Genomic DNA, 11,939 nt, shown 5'->3' with positions numbered 1-11,939 from the left:
GGGTTTCTGTCGGAAACCGCGCTGTAAACACGATATTTACACACACATGTCCAGATACGTTCATGTGTACACCTAAATGCACACACACACACACACACACACACACACACACACACACACACACACACACACACACACGGTGGCGTAGTTGGTAGAGCACTGAGCTGCCACGATAGTAGCCCACAGCTCATGGTTCGAATCCTGCCCAGGGCCGAAATATTTCGGTACCGCTGCGCTTCGGGTCGTTACTCTGACTCTCGTGGGCGGGGAGTTGGGTGTGTGTGTGTGGAAGGTCATAGCATTACCCATAGATCGGACCTACGAGCTCTGAGCTCTCTTCCAGGAGGGAAATAGCTGTCGATCACGAGTCCAACACGTGATCCAAAGACCAAGTGAATACACACACACACACACACACACACACACACACACACACACACACACACACACACACACACACACACACACACAAACACACACACACACACACACACACACACACAGTTATCTTCTCTTATTGCAGCCCATCGTAGTCGATGACGACTTTCATTTCTTCCTTGGATGAAGCGATGAAAAATGAGCTCTTATGGTTGTTGTTCTTGTAGCTTCCGACGTCTGTGAGTGTTCTTCTTGTGGCTTACTGGTCCAATTCTCGAGCTACAGATCTTCCCACTGGCGGTTCGGTGCAACGCGCACGCGCACACACACACACACACACAGTGTGTGGTGTGTGAGTGGTCTCAGACCTACCCAGAGATCGGCAAATAATGAGCTCTGAGCTCACTGCCGTAGGATGGTGTCTGGCTGTCTCGAACAGAGGCTGCAGCAGATCCGAGGTGAATACACACACACACACACACACACACGACAGGAGACCTTTTGGTCCATAACGAGGTTGGATGCAGAAAATAATAAACGGGTAAGCAAATAAAAGAAAAACGATTAATAAAGCAAGTGCAAGCACTACAGCATAGTAAGTGTTTATCGAGGTGCTTCTTAGGCCCTGTTCACACTAGCGGTTTGAACCGCGCGGAAACCGCGGCGGTACCGCATAGTCAAGGAAAAACTGCGCCGTTATGGGTGAACGCCTCCATTGACTTACATTGTGATTGGACCGCCGCGGACTCAACCGTTGCGTTTGAAACCTCTAGTGTGAACAGGTCCTATTATTATTCATTTTGCTATTCTTATATCTCTATTTATTCATGCATTGATTAATTTATTTGGTTAATAGTGTGTGTGTGTGTGTTATGAACTGTGTGTTCTCTCCTGACAATGATGTAAGGCGACTGACCTTTTCTTTTATCTATTTATTTTATTTTTTTATTTTTTTTTATTATTATTTTTTTTTTGGGGGGGGGGAGTGAGGCCAGACCAGAAGCCAGGGAAAAAATTGAATGGTAAAGGTGGGGGGTGGGAGAAAGGGGCTTATAAATTGGGCAATAGTAAGAGAGATTAGAAGGGGGCTTACAGGTAGGGGGCGGGGGGGAATGGAGGGTGATTGGGGAGATATGTTCATTTATCAAGGGACCGGAGGAAGGGTGGCTGGGGGGAGAACAGAAGAAATTAAAAAGAAAAAATGTTAAGAGATTCTTAAGACGTGAAAAAATGAAGGAGGGGGGATGGAAGGGGGGAAAGGGGCGGGTGTTTTTAAAATGGTAGGGAGGGCTTGCACCTATTGATCACGGTGACGTGCGTGTGTGTGTGTGTGTACATATATATATATATATATATATATATATATATATATATATATATATATGTATATATATATGTATGTATGTACAATACTGGATCCTAGTGAACAGATATACATTTTTATCAACCACAGTACACTTTAATTCTAAGCCATCAACATCAAGAGACTCGAGGAGGCCAACATGCAGAAATTGAAACGTGGGACAGCCAAGGACTCGAACCTGCGCTAGCACGTGACAATATATATATATATATATGCTTAAAAGTGGCAGTCTGCCGACAAGATTGACTAGATAAACACCATATGAGGACGGAGCCTTTATTTGTACGACGTTTCGCTTATTACAGCTTTTTCAAGTACAAGTTGAGATACAAATGCTTGAGATTAAATAAGGGGAAAGGAGGGAACGGGGAGAGAAAAAGGGGGGGGGGAAGGAAGAGGAGGAGGAGGAGGAGGAGGAGGAGGAGGAGGAGGAGGAGGAGGAGGAGGAGGAGGAGGAGGAGGGTGGTGGGATGGACACTGGGAAAGGATGAGAATGCCGGCCCAAACGTCCGTGAGCGAAATGTCCACAAAGGGTGGTTTAAGTATTTAATATTTTGCTGGCCATGGGTATTAGGGGAATAATGTGAGGAGATATGTTAAACATGCCCCTGTTTTGTTCAATAGTGTTCGTTCCTTGAATGATTGCTGCTTCTAAACACTTCCTGCGGATTTTGTCTGGTTCCCGTATTAGCAGCTCTGCATTCTTCCAGTCCATAAGATGGTTTTCCTTGTTTCTATGTGTCACACATGCATTGGGAACCAGACAAAATCCGCAGGAAGTGTTTAGAAGCAGCAATCATTCAAGGAACGAACACTATTGAACAAAACAGGGGCATGTTTAACATATCTCCTCACATTATTCCCCTAATACCCATGGCCAGCAAAATATTAAATACTTAAACCACCCTTTGTGGACATTTCGCTCACGGACGTTTGGGCCGGCATTCTCATCCTTTCCCAGTGTCCATCCCACCACCCTCCTCCTCCTCCTCCTCCTCCTCCTCCTCCTCCTCCTCCTCCTCCTCCTCCTCCTCCTCCTCCTCCTCCTCTTCCTTCCCCCCCCCCTTTTTCTCTCCCCGTTCCCTCCTTTCCCCTTATTTAATCTCAAGCATTTGTATCTCAACTTGTACTTGAAAAAGCTGTAATAAGCGAAACGTCGTACAAATAAAGGCTCCGTCCTCATATGGTGTTTATCTAGTCAATATATATATATATATATATATATATATATATATATATATATATATATATATATATATATATATATATATATATATATATATATGTATTAGTACAGGATTAACTTAAGTTAGGTCGGCTGAAGCTTATCCTGTTGACAAGGAAGGGATTTGTCTTAGTTAAATTAACCTTACTCCTGCTAGACCGGGTATGGAAGGATTTGTAAATTAGAATTAATTTGAGATATTATGAATCGTATCTTTGTTGACATTACTATCTACTCATTATTACGATAGTATTCTTTCACCATTATCTTCACTATCTCTACTAGTATTACTATTCCTTGCACCTTTGATCATTATCTTTACCGTCATCATCATTATCATCATCATCATCATCATCATCGTCATCATCACCATCATTATCTTCACCGTCATCATCATCATCATCATTATCACCATCATCATTATCATCATCATCATCATCATCATCATCAATATCATCATCATCATCATCATCTCCACCACCACCACCATCTTCATCATCATCATGACTTTCACCATCGTTTCTATAATCACCGTTACTCTATGTTGGGTCCGCACGACCCTGTAGTAATAGTGGGAGGAAAGACGATGCCCAGGTTACAACCGCAGTAATCCACATATATATAGACCATTTATGATTCAACGTTTCCCTTCTGTCCCCCTTCCCCTCCCCTCTTTCCTTTTCCCTTGCCTTTCCCTTTTACCCCTCCCTACCTTCCTCCTCTCCTTCTCTTCCTTCTCTTCCTCCTTCCCTCCCTTCCTCCCTCCCTCTCTCCCTCCTCTCCTTTTCTCCTTCCTTCTCTCCTTCTCTTCCTTCTCTCCTTCTCTTCCTCCCTCCCTCCCTCCCTCCCTCCCTCCCTCCCTCCCTCCGTTCTCCCCTTCTCTTCCTTCCTCCCTCTCACCCTCCCTCTCTCCCTCCCTTCTCTCCTTTTCTCCTTCCCTCCCTCCTTCCCTCCCTTCTTTTCCCTTCCTTCCCCCTATCCCTTCTTCCTTTCTTAATTCACCTCCTTGTTTCCTCCTTTTCTCTCCTTTTCTTAATTTTTCCTATTCTTCCTTTCGTCCGCTCTCTCCTCCTCTACTTCCTCTCCCTTCTCCATTTCCACCTATCCTATTTTCCTCTACATATCCTACTCCTACTTCCTCTCCCTTTTCTTCCTTTGCCTCGTACTCCTTCACTTCCTCCTCCTCCTCCTCCTCCTCCTCCTCCTCCTCCTCCTCCTCCTCCTCCTCCTCCTCCTCCTCCTCCTCCTCTTCCTCCTTCTTCCCTGCTTCTCTGCTTCTCCTTTTCCTCTCCCGTTTCCCTTTCCCATCTTCTTCCTCTTTCTCTCCTTCACCTTCTTCTCTTCGCCTTCGAACTATGTTTTATGGCCTCATTGACGAGGAGTTCGCGGGAGTGGGAGGAGGGGGGCGGAAGATGCCAGAAGAAGGGGAAGAGGAGTACCAATAAAGGGAGAAAGTACCAAAGGAAGGATTGCGTTGGTGTAGAGTCCTAAATACCACTTCATTCGACGCAAGGGTGAGGGAATGAAAGTGGGGAGGGGGAGGGATGTTCGCATGAGGATATGAAGCACTAGGGTACAGATATTGTGTACATGTTCCTGAAGGCGGAGGACCTGCCTGTAGGAGGACCTGCCTGTAGGAGGACCTGCCTGTAGGAGGACCTGCCTGTAGGAGGACCTGCCTGTAGGAGGAACTGCCTGTAGGAGGACCTGCCTGTAGGAGGACCTGCCTGTAGGAGGATCTGTCTGTAGGAGGAACTGCCTGTAGGAGGACCTGCCTTTAGGAAGACCTCCCTGTAGGAGGACCTGCCTGTAGGAGGAACTCCCTGTAGGAGGACCTGCCTGTAGGAGGAGCTGCCTGTAGGAGGACCTGCCTGTAGGAGGACCTGCCTGTAGGAGGAACTGCCTGTAGGAGGACCTGCCTGTAGGAGGAGCTGCCTGTAGGAGGACCTGCCTTTAGGAGGACCCTGTAGGAGGAGCTGCCTGTAGGAAGACCTTCCTGTAGGAAGGCCTGCCTGTAGGAGGGCCTGCCTGTAGGAAGGACAAGTGACAGGGTGCCGTGTATGTGCTTGTAAAGGTCTTCAGTTGATGTAAGCACCAATACGAAGACATCGTTTTCCCCCGTAGTAGGCCGATGATAAGACGGAGGCGGTGGCAGTGTAATCGAAGGGCCCTGGGCCTCCTCCTCCTTCCTCTCTCTCCTCCTCCTTCTCTCTCTCTCTCTCTCGCTCGCTCTCTCTCCTCCTTGCCCTCCTACTCCTCCTCCCTCTCTCTCTCTCTCTCTCTCTCTCTCTCTCTCTCTCTCTCTCTCTCTCTCTCTCTCTCTCTCCACCTCCTCTTCCTCCTGCCTCTCTCCTCCTCCTCCTCCTCCTCCTCCTCCTCCTCCTGAGGACGGTGTTATCGCGTTGTATTAGGAGACGCGCTCGGAGACTGTGCGCATTGTAGACTATTATCAACAATGATATGAGGGCGCGCGTTTAATTTAGTGGGACGTTTAGGACAAGCAGGAGGGAGGAAGGGGAGGAGAGAATGAAAGGAGGAGAGAAGGAGGGAGAGGAAGAGTGGGGGGAGGATGAGAAGTGAGGTTTAGTCCTGTGTAAGCGAGCGAACAAGATGTAGGACTGGGAATACAATATTTTGACTTTGAAATTCCAAATATCATCAGACAATGACGTCATTAATCTGCCCTTAATTGGAATTTGTTATTATCGTTTGGTCCCCAAATCTGCATAAGAAGTTGACAGATTGGATCGTGTGTGTGTGTGTGATTCACCATGGTCTTGGATCACGTGTTGGACTCGTGATCGACAGCTATTTCCCTCCCGGAAGAGAGCTCAGAGCTCATATATGACCGATTTATGGGTAATGCTGTGACCTTACACACACACACACACACACACACACACACACACACACACACACACACACACACACACACACACACACACACACACACACACACACACACACACACACACACACACACACACACACACACACACACACACACACACACACACACACACACACACACACACACACACACACACACACCAACTCCCTGCCCACGAGAGTTGGAGTAACGACTCGCAGTGCAGCGATACTGAAATTATTTTAGCCCTGGGTGGGATTCGAACCCGGACCGCCGTAGTGGCAGCCAGGAACTTTACCACTGCGCCACGAGTCGTGTGTGTGTGTGTGTGTGTGTGTGTGTGTGTGTGTGTGTGTGTGTGTGTGTGTGTGTGTGTGTGTGTGTGTGTGTATGTGTGAATCGACACCGTCAGATTTAGAAATATTTTCACAGATAAGAAATAATTGCCTCCTGATCAGTGAATGGGACAGATTTCCAGAGGAGACGGATGGAATTCAGTTCGAGGTTTTGATGTGGTTGGATAAAGACCGAAGCAGTTGTGTCAATCTTGGTCGTTTTATTTACATTTTCTAACGTCATTAATTGATTGATTGATTGATTGATTACTCGTTCTTAACGAACAAGTAATCAATCAATCAACCAATCAATGACGTTGACATTATGTATTTATTTTTTAATTTGCTATTATTTATTTATTGGTTTATTTATTATTGCTTATTCTTATTCATTTGATTGATTAATCAATTAATTAATCATTACAACCTCATTATGGGCCTAAAGGTCTTCTGTTGTTATTGTAATCTTGATCCGTTTGTTTTGCGTGAGATATTGATTGTGTATGTGTAATTTGTGACAATGATTGGAAGTATTTTTTCTTCTTTTTTTTTTTTTTTTGAAGGATGTTGATACCAAGGGTGATGATTGTGATTGTTAGGAAGATCTTGGTGTATTAGGAGAACTGCTAGTATTGTCACTGTGGGTAGGCGTTGTTTGCAAAGGGAGTAAGGATATAATGTAACGTGGCTACCCACAAACGGTTGTTGCCAAACGATAGAAAACGGGATGTAGAGAAGTGATGGAGGAGGAGGAGGGGTAGGTGAGGGAGGAGTGGGAGAAGAAAAGGGAGGAGGGGAAGAGGAGGAAGAGGAGGAAGAGGTGAAAGAGGAGCTGGAGGAGGAGGAGGGGGAGGTGAAGGAGGAGGGGGAGGTGGAGGAGGAGGAGGAAGAGGTGAAAGAGGAGCTGGAGGAGGAGGAGGAGGGGGAGGTGAAGGAGGAGGGGGAGGTGGAGGAGGAGGGGGATGAGAAAGAGGAGGAAGGGGAGGTGAAGGAGGAGGAGGGGGAGGAGAAAAAGGCGGAAGGGGAGGAGGAGGAGGAGGTGAAGGAGGAGCTGGAGAAGGAGGAGGGGAGGGGTAAGGAGAAGAAGGAGGTTAGGCTGGGTTGGGGAGAGGAACAGGGAAGCGAGATAAGATGGGGAGGAATGTGGAGGAGGAAGAGGTGAAGATAAGGGAAAGGTGGAGGGGAGGAATTGGTTGTTCAAATGGGCGAGGGAGAACCTTGGGGGGAAGTTGGGGAGGTTATCGGAAAGAGAGGCTTTATGGGAGGGTTGGGGGAATGGGACGGGGAGGAGAGTTGTGATGGAGGGTGAGGGAGAGTGGTCGGGAGGGGGGGAGTTGTTGGCAGGAATTGGTGAGCGATGTTGTAAGGAGGAAGGAGGAGGTAGGAAGGGGGGAGGGGAGGGGAGGGGAGGGTAAGCGTTATTCAGTAGATGGAGTAACTGGGTGTTGGTGATGGAGAATTTGTTGGAGTTTGGAGATTTTTGGATGGTTGTGGTGGTGGTGGTGGTTTTGTGTGTGGTTGTGGTATGAGGTATGGTAGAGAATAGTAGAGGGAGGTGAGATGGTGATAGTGGTGGTGATATGATGGTGACGGGGGTGGTGGTGGTGATTGTGATGCAAGTGATGATGAAAGAATTTTGATTTTTTGTCGGGATGGTGACGATGGTGATTGTGATGCTAGCGATATTGGAGTGATGATTTTTTTTATTGTTATGGTGATATTGGTGGAAAGTGGTGGTAATACTGGTGGAAACGGTGTGATGGTGATAAGAGCTCAGACTAGTAATTTTAGTGGAGATCTTAGTGTTAGTGGAGGTGGTTCTGATATTGGAGATAGTGGTGGAGATGGCAGTGATGTTGAACACCAGTCAGTGGTGGTTACACAGGTGGGACCGATTAGGGTTTAGGGAATGGGGTTGTACTAATGAACACCAGATACACGACCCCCCCCCCGCTCCTCTCCTCCTCCTCCCCCCCCTCCTTCCCCTCCTTTCCCCTCTCCCCCCTCCCCCCTCTCCCCTCTCCCCCCCCCCCCCTTCCTTCTCTTCCATCATCTCTCCTCCCCTTTTACCCTCCCCTTCTCCCACCTCCCTCTCTTCCCCCTTTCCCCCTTTCCCCTCTGTTCCCCCTCCTCCCCCCCCCCCTCCCCTCTCCCCCTCCCCCTTTCCTCTTCCTCTCCCCCTCCAGGGGAGGAGATGGGGACACAGCCTCTCTCTCCCCCTTCTCTCTCCCCTCCCACGACCCCTCTCTCTCTCTCCTCTCTCTCTCTCTCTCTCTCTCCCTCCCTCTCTCCGTCCTCACTCTCTCTCTTGCCAGGGTCAAAAGACCTCAAATTTCCTCCTCCTTTCCCTCTCTCTCTCCTCCCCCTTCCCCCCACCCTTCCTTCTTACCCTTCCCCCTCCTCTTCTTCCCTCTTCCCCCTCCCTCTTCCCCATTCCTCTTCCCCTTCCCTCCCCCCCCACCCCCCTTCTTCCTTCCCCTTCCTCTTCCCCATCCTTCTCTCCTCTCCCACTCTTCCTCTCCCTCTTCCCCCTCCTCCCTCTTCCCCTTCTCCCTCCTCCTACTCCCTTCTCCCTTCCCCCTCCATCTTTCCCCTATATCTTTCCCCTTCCCCTTTCCCACCTCCTTACTCCCTCCCCACCTCCTTACTCCCTCCCCGTTCCTACACTTCTGTTCCCCTCTTTCCCTTCCCCTCCCCCCTCCCTACTTCCCCTCCTTCCCTCCCCTCGTACTCCCGTTCCCCCACCCCCTTCCTCTCCCCCTCCCCCTTTCCCCCTTCCTCTCCTCCTCCCCCTTTCCCCCTTTCTCTCTCCCTCCCCCTCTCCTTCTCCCTCCGCCTCTCCCCTCCCCCTCTCCCCTCCCCTCCCCTCTCCCCCTCCCCCTCTCCCCTCCCCCTTTCCTCCCTTCCGTTTCCCCCTCCCCTTTTCCAGTGGGTAAAGGTACTCGGAAAGACATTTCAGTACACTGTTGGTGATAACCAGCTCCTCTGTCCTTTGTGGGGGGCAAGGGGGAGGCGGACAGAGAGAGATATGTCAGGAAAGTAGAAGAAATGATCATTTTAAAAATTATTTTTTTTTAATATTAGTCTTCAGAAATAAAAGGTCTCTTTTTTATTTATTCATTGTTATTACTTATTTATAATTATTCTTTTTTATTCATTTATTTCTTTTATTATTTTTTTGTTTATTTATTTATTTATTTAAAAGACGAAGGGAAGTAAAGGAAAGGGAGATATGTCACACAGGTCTTGAGATAGGACGAAGACGAGGAGGATGGGGAGGGAGGATGAGGGAGGGAAGAGGGAGAGGATGGGAGTGGGAAGAAAGGGGATGGTGAGGGGGAGGAGAAGGTGGGAGGGGTAGGGGGGAGTCTCCCCTGGGACCTCTCGCGACTTTGATGAACAAAAACAGGAAAAAAAAATTATCGTTGAGGGCTGTCACGTGTCTGGGAGGAAAAGAAGGCGAGGGCGAGGCTGAGAGGGGAGAGGGGAGAGGAGGGGAGGGTAAAGTGAGAGAGGGGAAAGGCTAAGAAAGGAGGAGGAAGAGGAGGAGGAGGAGAAGGCAAGGTTAGGAAGGGAGAGGAGGGAAGGGAAAGGTAGAGAATAGGAGGGAAAGGAGAGGCAAAGCTAAGAGGGGAAAGGAGAGGGAAGAGGAGGGAAAGGTAAGATTGAGAGAGGGGAAAGGCTAAGAAAGGAGGAGAAAGAGGAGGAGAAGGCAAGACTAGGAAGGGAGAGGAGGTAAGGGAAAGGCAGTGAATAGAAGGAGGGAAAGGAAAGGCAAGACTGAGAGGGGAGACGAGGGTAAGATTGAGAGAGGGGAAAGGCTGAGAAAGGAGGAGAAGGCAAGACTAAGAAGGGAGATGAGGGAAGGGAAAGGCAGGGAATAGAGGGAGGGAAGGAAAGGCAAGGCTAAGAGAGGGGGTAGGGGAGGGAAGGGAGAGGAGGGGAGGGAAATGTTGAGGAGAGGGAAGGATAGGCTGAGAGAGGAGAGGGGAGGGGAGGGGAGAGCAAAAGAGAGGAAACAAAGATAGGGGAGAGTAGTCTGAGGGGAATTCTATGAGATGGGAAAGGAGGGGAAAAGAATGGTGGGGGGTTGAAGAAGGAGTGAGGGGAGGAAGAGAGGGGAAATTGAGGAGGGGGAGCGAAGGGAAATTGAGGGGAGGAATTGAGGGAAGGGAACAACCCACACGGCTTTAGAACCACCGAGCCATTTTGTAGTTTTCGTTTTGCAAATATGAAATGTGCTTCCGAGTGTTTGAAATATTCTTCTGTGTAGAAATTCCTTTTTATTGCCAGGTAAATACAGTACGCGAGAATATATGTAATCTCCGACAACAAGAGATTTACTTTTTAGAAAAGATGAAAAAAATCTACACCAGAACGTTTTCAGTTGATTGTACAGTGGAGGAGGAGGAGGAGGAGGAGGAGGAGGAGGAGGGGGAAGAAGAGGAGGAGGAGGTGGAAGAATAGGAGGAAGAGGAGGAATAGGAGCAGGAGGAAGAAGAAGAGGAGGAGGAGGTGGTGGAAGAAGAGGAGGAGGAGGAGGAGAGGAAGGGGAGGGGAGGGGAGACGAGGGGAGTGGATTAAGAGAAAAAGAGAGGAGAAAAAGAAGGAAGAGGAAACAGAGAGTAGGTAGACTGTAGAGGACATCTAAGAGGAAAAAATGCAAAAATTTTGGGTGAGGAGACTACACTAGGAGGCGCTGAGCAGCTGCGGCCGAAGCCGTGACCTTTGACCTATTGTGCGCAGATATCAGTCACTACTGGGAATCTGAAAGAAGTGCGGGATTCGAACCCGCAGTTGAGCGTTTGCGAGACAAACACGTTTCCGATGACGCCCCCCCCCCCACCAGCGCATTTGTGCTTCGAGGAAAGTGTGAGAAAGAATGGAGAGAGAGAGGGAGGAGGAAGAGGAGAAGGAAGAGGAGGAGGAGGGAAGAGGGGAAATAAGAGGCTGGAGGAGGGGTCCTGTGTGTGGAGGTCGACTGGAGTAAAGAAGGGGAATGGAGGAAGGGGATTGGAGGGAAGGAAGGAAGGGGAGGGGAGGGGAGGGAAGGGGAGGGAATTGGAAGAGAGGGGAGGAAGCGGAGAGGAGAGAGGGGGGGAAGAAAGTGGAGAGGTAAGATGGAACTAAAGGAAAAGGAGGGAAGTGGAGGGGAGAGAAGGGAAGTGGGAATGTAAAGTACTGGGTAGGATGGAGGGTAACGGAGGGGAGGGAAGGGAAACGGAGGGAAGAAAGGGAAGTGAAATATAGGGAAATAGAAAAGTAGTGAGGAAAGCAAAGAGGAAGGGGGGGGAATGGAAGGAAAGGGAGGGAAGTGGAGGGGAATGGAGGGGAGGGAAACTAGATAATAGTAGGTCATGTGACGATTTCACAAGGGAGACTAAAATTGTGGGGATTATTTCTTTGGGGGGCTTAAGTCTTGGGGTCTTATGTCTTGGGGGAGAAGGGGGGAATGTCTTGGCTGGGAGAGGCATGAGAAGACAGACCTAATGGGGGTGAGAGGGAGTGGGGGGGAATGATTTGAAGGGGTGAAGGGGGGGAGAGCAGGTCGTGGGGTCAATTAAAAAAGAGAAAATAAGAATAAATATTTGTAAAAAGAGAAGAGAGTAAAGCTGGGAGAAAAGAGAGTGAATGGAGAGGGGGAAAGGATAGGTGAGAAGAGGTGGGATCTGAAAAAAGAGGAAAAGACGAGAGAGAGAGAGAGAGAGAGAGCAAAAATAGGTCTGGTGGTGGTGGTAGTGGTAGTAGTACTGGTGCTAATGATGATGA

The sequence above is a fragment of the Oratosquilla oratoria genome, chromosome 41 (assembly GCF_046742065.1).
Source record: "Oratosquilla oratoria isolate Oo_2021 chromosome 41, ASM4674206v1, whole genome shotgun sequence".
Taxonomy (NCBI): Eukaryota; Metazoa; Arthropoda; class Malacostraca; order Stomatopoda; family Squillidae; genus Oratosquilla; species Oratosquilla oratoria.
Note: the sequence above shows the minus strand (reverse complement) of the source record.